Source organism: Sparus aurata, chromosome 24 (assembly GCF_900880675.1).
Source record: "Sparus aurata chromosome 24, fSpaAur1.1, whole genome shotgun sequence".
In the NCBI taxonomy this organism is placed as follows: Eukaryota; Metazoa; Chordata; class Actinopteri; order Spariformes; family Sparidae; genus Sparus; species Sparus aurata.
The window spans coordinates 16,054,275-16,064,948 of record NC_044210.1 but is presented as its reverse complement, the minus strand read 5'-3'; positions in this window follow the sequence as shown (position 1 = coordinate 16,064,948).

The window sequence follows — 10,674 nt, the reverse complement described above, 5'->3', positions numbered from 1 at the left end:
TTTGAAATGTCCAGTAGATTTATCTTTTGTCCGAGATAAGTAACGAGCAGAGACGAGGGGCCGGACGTTCGCACTGTGAACAGCTGGTTCACATTTGAGGGAATTATTCTTTGTGTTTTTGTTTGTGTTGCTATTTCAGTTTCTTGAACGTGTTCTCCCCACGAAGGAGCTGCTTATAAAGAAAACATTTTGGTTTCCCACCCGGACCAATTTTTCCTGACAGCTTCTTTGTGCTTGAAATTCACTGTTAATTTGTGCTTGTTAAAGTCATTCACAGTGCAAATAGTCATGACTTCACTCACTGCTCAGCTAACACGGACAGAAAGACATATTTTCCTTCACTTACATACAATCTACTACTTTTTTTTTTGGAACCTAGTCTTCATTTTTCACTGTCAGTCATCACTTTCACTTTTATGAAGTCCAGAGCGGCGAACTGTTTTAGAGAAACAACAAGCAGTCAGCTGCGTGGAAACCCTGATGTCATACCTGTCTGCGTGCAGACTTCCTGTTCATGTAGTTATTAACCTGCGACTTAGATCTCAAGGCCAAACTGCCACAGCAAAGGGTAAAGCTACAGCCAACCTTGGCAACGACTCTTAATACTCCCCGTTTCCTGTTCCACAATCAACTTTCTTTCATCGTGGGATTGGTGGCTCGGAGTCATCAGCAACACTCACAGATGGATTCGCTGCCCAAAAGCACGAGTTTGGTTTGTGTTGTTTACAGAGTATGATGTCTGTCGGACATCCACATTGTTTCCTCGAGTTTTGGTTTTGAAAAAAATGGCACTATCCACGAGAATCTCCCTCAAAACTGAGACTGCACCCTGTCAAAGAGCGGTAACGTATTTCAAAACGTTGCAGCGGCTATAAAACGACCTCCGTGTGATTGACTGAAATTTGATTAATCCAGTCGTGAATATAATTTGTCGGTGGGCATGGAGTCTGAAATATGTTGTTCTCCAAAACCAACAAAACACTGAGACAAAGTGAAGTGGACACTGGGAAAAATAATCAACTCTTCATGGGAGAACTTTTTACTTCTTTTCCTGGCCCCTCAAAGTCAAATCAGTCTGTATTTTAACCTTCTACTACTGGTTCTGTCAGCCCGATGCTCAAACATGTAGATAAATACAGGAGTATACAATTATACAGTGCAGAACTAATCAATGATGATGCAAAGCGTAAGATTTTTGCCTCTAAACTTCCCAGATAGCACAAATAAATCCTCAGACAAAGAATATTGTTTGATTATTGGAAAGACGTTCGATACGTAACATGCGCCGGTGATGTGCTACTGTGGCTGTAAGTACAACGACTTGGGATTTTATCCTGAAATAAACATGATCATGAGCTCAATGGGTCTAAAAGAGGAAAATACTTTAGCTTGTATCTTGTGTGAAAACATGAATCAGAAAAAAAGTCTGCAGCCATCCCAGCAGCTTGGCGAGCTTGGCTAGGCTGCCACATCAGTGTTGTGTGCGATGCTAACATCTGACAATGCTAACATGTTTATCTTTATCACAATATTTGTCATGTTGACCATCAAACCAAAAGTACAGCTGAGGCTGATGGGAATGTCACTGATTTGTAAAATGTTGACCCGCTGTTGCGTTGGAGGAAAAGTTAAGAGTTCGCCTACGTTAAAATAATAAATCCTAATCGGGGGATGAACGTCTGTAAAACACTTGATGGTGAACGATCCCATAGATATTTTAGTCTGGACCACAGAGGCTAATGTTCCTAAAATCACTGCAACATGTTCGCACATTTGACAAAAACTAAATTGAAGACGCTAGATTAAATCCTCCACCCTGAGTTGGTTGCCTCAGAGTTTGGGGCATTTTTTAAATTTTTTGCTCAGTGTGCATTTCCTCAGACGAGACATTGAACCCTGGCTCCACTTCTGCCACCACAGATTTGAGTTCCACTTAGTTTCTGCCCAGAATTCCTGACTTTTCTCAAACTAGCTGTCGTTTTTTTCTAGCTGTTGATTGGACCGGTCTGTGAGAACGTCTCATAAAATCACCTAACGACTCTAAAAAATGCAGACTTTCCTCTTTCCACCCGTGTTTACCTCTCGGTTATTTGGTGGAGAAAAGAGAAATAACTGAGCTGCAGCAGAGAGGAGGGGGGAAACAGGATCAGCTGTGAAAAATGTTAAAACCTGTCAATTAAAAGTTTTATGCTGATACGCTGTGGTTAAAAAACTTGGATGCAGGCATTTCATTATAGATTGCTGGAGGAGTGTGACAATTCAGACTGGAGCCAATGATCTAATTCACGAGCACAGCCATTATTACAATCTCTAAATCAGTGGGGTTGTGTAAAATGTGACCACCGACTTGGCAAATGATCCTTTACTTAAGTATTTATGTTTGTAATGCAGTTCTTATCTTCAGGCTGTCAGACGACCAGACAAAAATTGACAGCGACGACAAATCTGTCCTGTTCTTCTGACTCCTCGTCTATCAAACACACCCTCGACTACGATCAACCCTAAAGCCTTGTGGAGAGATTTACGAGCTCTTGCTGGATTTCCTGCATGCCAACATGTTCATACATCAAGCTTATATGTAGGGATTTCCTTTCTGACACCTCTGTTTGGTAGCTTGCCAAGTGGAAAGTGGAAATCTGACATTGTTACACTTCCTTACAACTCATTGGTGAGGTAAAAAAAAAAGCCTCCTGAGTTTGAAGTGTACGCACGGACTCATTTGTAAATGGCTAACAGAGCTCTGGTGCATTCTGGGTCTGCTTTTTGTCCTTTGTGGAGCGCACTTTAAAGATGTTGGCCCAAAAAGGACTTCGGATGCAGGTCCCGTCTGTAGTTACATGATATCATCACACGAGGCGATGAATACCGGTTACAGCTGTTGGCTGAGACGGGCTCATGGTCCTGATGCGATGAGGCAGAACTGCGTATGTGCTCCAGACAACAACGTCCATATGGTGAGCAAAAAGTGGAGGCCATACGTCAGTCAACGCCGTCTGCAGCGCTTCCTCACAGGGAAACAAGCACACCTGATGATTCCTGCTGGAACCAGTTGCTTAATGCGGCGACGAGCTGCTTTCTCTCGTGACCACCTCTGGATTTTTTCTGTCTGGCTGTTAATCCGGTCGTCTCAGGGCCTTTGCTTCGAGACTCGAATGTTCCTCGCCATCTTTGGTTGAGGATTTGAGAGTCTGGCAGAGGGACAGCGATACAAAAAGGTTCCTGAGACGACAGATTGTCTTCATCCCTCCATCAAAGCCAGCAGGCTGTGTGAAAAAGCACAAGGCCTGGCGAAAGGCTCTCGCAAAGAAAATCATTTAGCCCCTCTTGCTTTTCCGTCGGAGCTCTTGACTGTGTCTCGCTGGAACTGGCGCGAGTGATTGACAGATAGCAGCGGAGTGAAATCATGAGGCAGCTTAATTGGCTGTAAAATCTAAAGCAGCGCCAGCAGCTCTGTGAGGCTGAACACGGGGGTAGTTGTGCTTTGAACATAAACCCACAATATCACATTTCTGCCACGAGGGATCAGAACTAATAACAAAAACACTTTGGGTTTTTCTTCTTCTGTCAATTCCTCAAGAATAAACAGAACCTTCTGGAGGAATAAACAGCTCTGACCCAGAGCAGTTTACCAACGAGGAGAGCTCAGAGATTACTTTTTAACTTTAGGGAACAAAAGGTGGATTCATCCTCACTCAGGTGTATTAACCTGACTGCAGCAGCGATCCCGAGGTGACCTCCATCGTTGGGTATTTACATATGTACTGAAAATGCCGATTGCCGACTAGAGCTGGAGACATTACGAACGACACTCCAGAGAGGAGAACTGGTTTCTCTCTGGTGAGTGCTGAATTCAGTCAGAGTTGCTCGCTAACTTGCGGCTAACGTTAAGAAATCTGGCTGTTCATGGTGAAAGAAGGAAAGATTCCCTGCAAATAGCAACAACAACAGTTTGAGCAACTGCAACACATATTAAAAACAAAGGTCCAGACATCTTAATGACGAATTCCTGCATATTATATCTTTAACATGCTGATGTTTGGCCTGTTCACCATCATAGTTTACTGTTTTAGCATGCTATGGTCTCCTCATTAGCAGTAAACAACTGGAGCTGATGTAGTTTGGATTATAGCACAACTTTTGATCCAACTAACAGAAGTAGTTGTTGAGGTAATTCAGTCTGGACAAAGTCTGATTGGCCTGACAAGACATTAGCATTGCAGCTAGTGTGGCAAAAAGAAAAAACATGGCTAATCTCGCCTTGACAGGAAACCCACAATATACTGATAACATTAAAGATGGCTGACAAGTGTAGCTGCGAGCCCTGACCCTGAAACTGAAGCATATGTAGCTGTTTTAGTACTTCCAACTGATCTCAAAACATCTCTATGATAACGGTTTCCTACAGACATGTTTCATTTGCTAATGAGGTTTTATCGTTCACTGTGTGAGATCATCCTCAACGATCCAGAAAACCAGAGTTCAGAGACGGCGTCGCAGCTGTCCCGCTACGTTTCCAAGAGCATTAAATCACAAAGAAATCTGTTTCTGATGAGCAGTAACCACGCTACACGTGTGCTTGTAAGATAAAAATGTATTTGCTGGCACAGAACGAGTGAAAAGTTTTCAGACCCTTTCAAGCTTTGTCATATTTTGTTGCGCTTTGAGTTTAAAATGGATTTAATTTGTCCATTTTTTCTCAATAATATACAGACAAACTAGTTCAGGCGAAGGTTTAATTCACAGTATAGTGTAAGGTAAGCTATTTGAGAAAATAAAGAACCCTCCCAACCCGTGTTTTAAGAAATGTTAGTTGCTCAGGCGTTCAAATATTATCATTAGCATCTCACGGTTGTGCTCACTGTAGCATGCGACGCTGTTCAGCTTGGGAAAACACAACACAAGTGAGCGGTCGTGTCGGGCAACAGAACGCTGTTTATTCATGTTGTCACCGCGTGTTTTCTCTTCAGGTGAAGTCAGGCCAATTATTGTGCAAAAACCAAAAGGCACCCCAGTTCCGCGTGATACGGCAGGAAAAGGATCATTAGCCGCTAACCGCCTTTACCGACATTTCCTGTGCTCATTAGGACAGAAGAAGCAGGGTTGTATGAGGGCGAATCAGCTCCCGTGGAAGATTTAAGCCTCCTTTTTTCTTGCTTTGTCCGTCGCTGCACTGGAAACATGTCAGCGTGTGGAATGTGTGCATGTTTTCTTAAGTATGATGCAATCGTCTCAGGCTAATTCACTGTTTTACAATAATTTGAAGGCTGAAGTAAATGACTCGACTAGCTCTGGTTCTGGGAGTGTTGCAGTGTATTTTACATTCTTTAACACAGTAAGATACGATCCGTTCGGGTTGTTAACTGTTTCCAGGTGAGATAATTAACGTTTCTTGGCGCACCCACGTTTTCCTACCATTACTAGCCTAACAGTGGCGTTATTTATGTCCTACATTTACCATAACACCGCCCCAAAAAACAGGTAGAGAGTTTGTTTCTTGTAACTTTATAAAATAAGTAATTCAACCTTTCCTGTTTAAGCAATGTTACTCTTATTATCTTGCTGCTGCTACATGCTAGCTCTGTTAGCGTAGCTGTCGATGGCGCAAAGGAAAAACACAATTATATCTTCTTTACTTTTGTGCCTCCACAAATTTTGTGTTTTGCGAACTTCATGTGATTTGTTGTTGTGTTTTGCACTTCAGGGCCATCTTACCAAAAGTCCAGCATCCTACAATTCCCATAATGCAACCTGATAGGGTCTATCAAAGGATCTTTTGCATAATTATTACTTTTTTTCGATTCGTAAATACGCTTTTTTTATATTCAACTTGCAATATAATCATAAGGAAGTGTTTGTTTTTTGAATAAAGTTTCTAGTTATTCAAAGCGTTACTTCTCAATTTTGCATTATTTTTCACAACTCCAGTCTTCTTGAGCCTTCCAGTGATGTAACACATTAAGATATTTCCCTTCTTTGTCCACAAAAACTCAATAGAAACAAAGCAGTTCATTCAGAGTCTTCATCAGTACAGTCTGTGTGTCTGTGCAGGAGTAATCACATTATGAAAATGGTGAATATGATCCATAAATGCTCACTTTTTCTGCTCCTCTGCAGTCGGCCAACTCCTCCACGCTGCCTGGCTGCTGCACACACACACACACACACACACCTGAACACACCTGCCTGCCAACAAGCCTTCATAAATAAATGTGACTGGACACGACGGTAAGCAGATTAAAACATAGCGGGCTAAACGTGTCACTTTCACTCATACTCCCCGACGTATTTAGAGATGAGAAAGTACTTTGACTTCGAAACGAGTGTTTAAAAACACATAATTCAACCCATTAGTCAATAAAGTGTTTTTACTGGAGAGGATGACAATACAGTGAAATTAACGGTCCATTTATAACAGACTCAAGACCAAATATCTGCTTTTGTCAGAACCTTTAAATCAGCTCTGACTTACTGATCTTCTCTGGAGTAAAACAGGACTCACGGTCTCGAACACTGAGGATAAAAACTCTCCGTCTTTCCCACAGAATTATTTCCACACTTTCATCCACATCTTGTCAAACTATGCTGTCATCCGACTCTGAGCACACGCTTTCGCCGGCCTTGGGCATGAAGGTAATCTCTGTCCGTCAAGATTACTGCATGTATGCGAGAGAATACCACAGCTCTGGGAGAGCCTCCCTCCTCCAATGTTTTATTTATTTGGCTGCACGTTTAAGCCAAAACGCTTCGGTTTGCATTTCATTCCCCCCGCTGCCCTTGGAAGCGTGGGCCAGATATGTGGACTGGAAACCCCCGGTGTTTGATGGTGGGAAGTATATTAATCAATTTTAGGTGGGGGAAAAAAAATGGGGCTTTGCTCACAGCGTTAAAAGCCGCTGAGTCATTGTCTGTTCATCTGGGACGGAGGCTGGCCAAAGTCTGGGTCCACTGGGTTTGAGATGAAAGATTTGAGTTTGTCCTCGAAGCTTAAAGTAAAGCTTGTTTTGAAATTTATTTTTAAAGTGTTTTTGTTTTTTGTTAAAGTGTTAAAAGCATGTTTTTGTCCATCAGGTTGTGGGTTCTGCAGCGAAGTCGCAAATACACGGCCACACCTGAGACTGCTGACCCAGAAATTCCTGCATCTATTACTCATTTTTTGCTCCGTGTCTCTACTTACAAACAGACGTGTTATGAGCTCCATGTTGAGTTCCTCATGAGAACGCTGTTTGACCAAAGACCAGACAGATGTCTTGATAAACACTCGTGATTCCCACCACACACCCACAAACAGACGTCTAAATCCAACACTGTGTTCGGCTGCAACCTTATCTAGAGGATTGAAAGTATTTTGGGTTACGACTAGAATATGTTTACTTGCTTTAGTCATCAAAAATACTCATACCACCCAGTAATGCAACGCTCCTGTCTCTTTAAGGCCCGCAGTCTTCTCTGATTGGTCGGCTCACACATGTCTGAGCCAGCACTACTTATCATATCTCAAGTCAACTCCATTGTCTCTACAGCTACCAGTTGGCTTCACTACTACTTCAAATATAAGCGTAAATTATGCAAATGTGACATGGTGATGCGGTGTGATGTCAGGAAGTCACAGAATTGGAGGCGGGGCTATGGAGCAGGTGTTTCAGGTACTTCAGGAGCCGTATTCTCTGTAGGAGCTCCTGTTGGCTTGGACTTTGACCTCTCACTGATCTTTTACATGCACAGAATCCAACATAACACACAAAGGGTTTTAAATTTCTAAAGATATTGTGAAAATTGCTTTTTGCAATTTCCCCAAATCCCAAAGTGACGCCGTCCAATTGCTTCTTTTGTCCAACCATCAGTTTATCAAAAGGTTTCAACACAAAGATCTTCTTTCACAATCATACCAGTTTTTCTTCTGCAGCGCAGATATAAAAGGGTCCAGACGGCAGAAAACAGAACATAAACATACGTTTAATAGCAGGTTCTTTCTTTGGGACTATTAGCAGAACAGAACTGTGCGGTTTCAGGAATTAGCTCTGCAACATGAAGTCGTGTCCAGGGGATCGAACCAATGTTTGCTTTGTGTTCGAGGCTGCGTTCCCACACTAAAATGAACTTAATAAGGCTAAAAATAAGACGGTATTCTCTCTCACAGAGGCTTTGCCTCATTAAACATATACACTGGATGATGGTGTACGTTCCCAGAGTGAAAAAGTTTAGTGTTTGCCGTCCTGGACCTGTTTTTACTTCACTGGGCAGGAAAACAGAATGTCGTCTGACTAAAGTGACGCTCCATGTTGAAACCGATGTTGGAATATCAAAATCTACAAGTGCATTTACTTAAACACTGTACTTAAGTACAATTTTGAGGTACTTTGACTATGAAATGGAAGAAGCTGAGCCCTGTTTGAGTGCGCAAAAATCTAATCTTTCTGTTTATGTTACAGATTTCTGCTTTATTTTTTAGATTAATGCTTAATCATCTGTAATCTTACAAACATAGAATGTGAATTTACATGTTTAATGTAAAATAACAAATCTGTGTGTTTTTTTGCAGATATAAACATGTTATATTGAGTTTTAAGACTATAGTTTATTTGTAGAATACCAATTCAGACACAAAGCAACTCAAAGTGCCTTACAGGAACATACAAATTACATTAATAGACATTAAAAACAAGCTGAGAAATTGGAAAATTAGATAAAATGACAACTAATAAGAAGACCTGGTTCTGTGGTTACACTTACAAGTATTGTGCAGTTACATCGATTTGTTTAATTGACATTTATTTTGTAAAATTATGGAAGTTTTCACTACGTAAACTAAAAACAGTACTCTTCTATATAATGGTAATTGTGTGTGTGTAAATATCCTTCATTAAACACTAAGATTTAGTTTTGAAATTAAGCGTAAAATGTATTTTTGATTACGGTATATTACTGTTTTTTTTTATACAAGATGTTATTTTACAGTATTTTTTGTGTCCTGCTGTCAGAACATGTTTTACAGTGCGTCACCCTAAAGTGCCAATATTACACTAATTGGCTGATTCGTTGCCTTCAGAGCTCCAGTGCCGTAAAGTCATTCTTGTAATTACGTCCCAGGAGGGGTGTGCACACTTCCTTCAAGTTTCCAACATGAACGGACTCGTATTATCCTCCGGAGTCAGGAATGGCAGCTGTCTCGCATTCATGCCACTGTAAGCAAACGGATGAAATATAGCAGCCCGAAAAAACGAGACGACGGGCCAAGATCTTGTCTCTTTTCCGTGAAAGCTCCGAGAGCCCTTCCAGACTAATTAAGGGATCGTTTTCAGACGAGTGATGGATTCTTGTTCCTCCACCTCTTCTTACAGGTCACGCTGCAGTGGGTGGGTGAGAATTTACAGCCACCTCCTTTACGGGTAATTTGCAAGTCGCCCCGCTTTGAAGCACGAGCAGCACCGAGCACCGCAGGTATTTCGGCCTCGTGTTGTGAAACAGTCGAAAGCATCATTAGAGAGTCTCGTCGTGTGTTTTCAGGCAGCGTGATGTTGGGCAGGAGAAGCAGCTCGTACTCATGCCCGACGCAAATTCCTCCCCATTTGTGTGTCAGACGAAGCCACAAAGCCCTGTTTTATTTCTGCACTTGGCAAAATATTTGCGTTTAATATCCCCAAAACAGGCTCACTTTTACGCCTCGCCAACCAGAACCGGATTGCTGTGATCCCAGATTCTGTCTGTTACGGGTTGAAAAGAAAAAAACAACCCGAAACTCAGACATAATGCAGAGACATTCGCACACACCAATCCTACATCCATTAAGAGAAATAGGCCGCAGCTGACACACCAAAGCCGCCCTGGTGCAACATAAAACACAGATGCAGGCAAAAAGAAAAGGAGCCGATGCATCCAGAAACAGCCGAACTGAACCGGTCGGGATCAGCAGAAGTCCAAGCAGACAGTGCAAATAATTCCCAGCATTCCTCTGAGGAGCAGAGCAAACTAAACCCCGGTGTTTTTCTTTCAAACGGGCCGAGACTCTGATACCTCAGTGTGGATCAGTGAGAGTAACAAGCATGAAGATGTGTCGACATTCAGTTTGGGGTTTTACAACCTGAAAATTGCTTTAAGCCCAGAACATGTTGGGATCTTTCCTGTTGACCCTGTGAGTGATCGTACGCCCGAGACTACTGCTGGTAGTAGTAGAGAGGATTAACCCCAGATGGTTCAGGGGGCGTTGGATTAGTATCGCTTCTGTTTTACCTAACAAAGCAGTTTATTTACTATATGTTACTTTGAGAATTTGGTGGCCAGAAAAACACAAAATGCTCCTTTTTCCTCTTCGGATTGTTTTATTGCCTCGTTTAACACCTTTCCATGAGTCTTAAGACTATGGAGGTTGAGATCTAGACACATGAAACTGAAGTCACTTTAAAGAAAATCAAGGTAGACTGATAACGTTAAGATGTTTAAACGTTTAGCTCGCAGCTTCCTGACCTCTTTCAAGTAGTAATCTTTTCAAATTTGCATCGTACGACCAATAAAACTGTTTTTATCAGTAATTTATTGCTAAAAAAAGCGTAAATGTTTGCGATTTCTACCTCCTTCTACTAAGAGCGCTAGCACCTGGATATCCAGTCCTCACCAGAACGGTTGAATGTGAAAGCAGCTTATTACGACCCATTTTTATTGTTAGGTGACCCCCTCTAG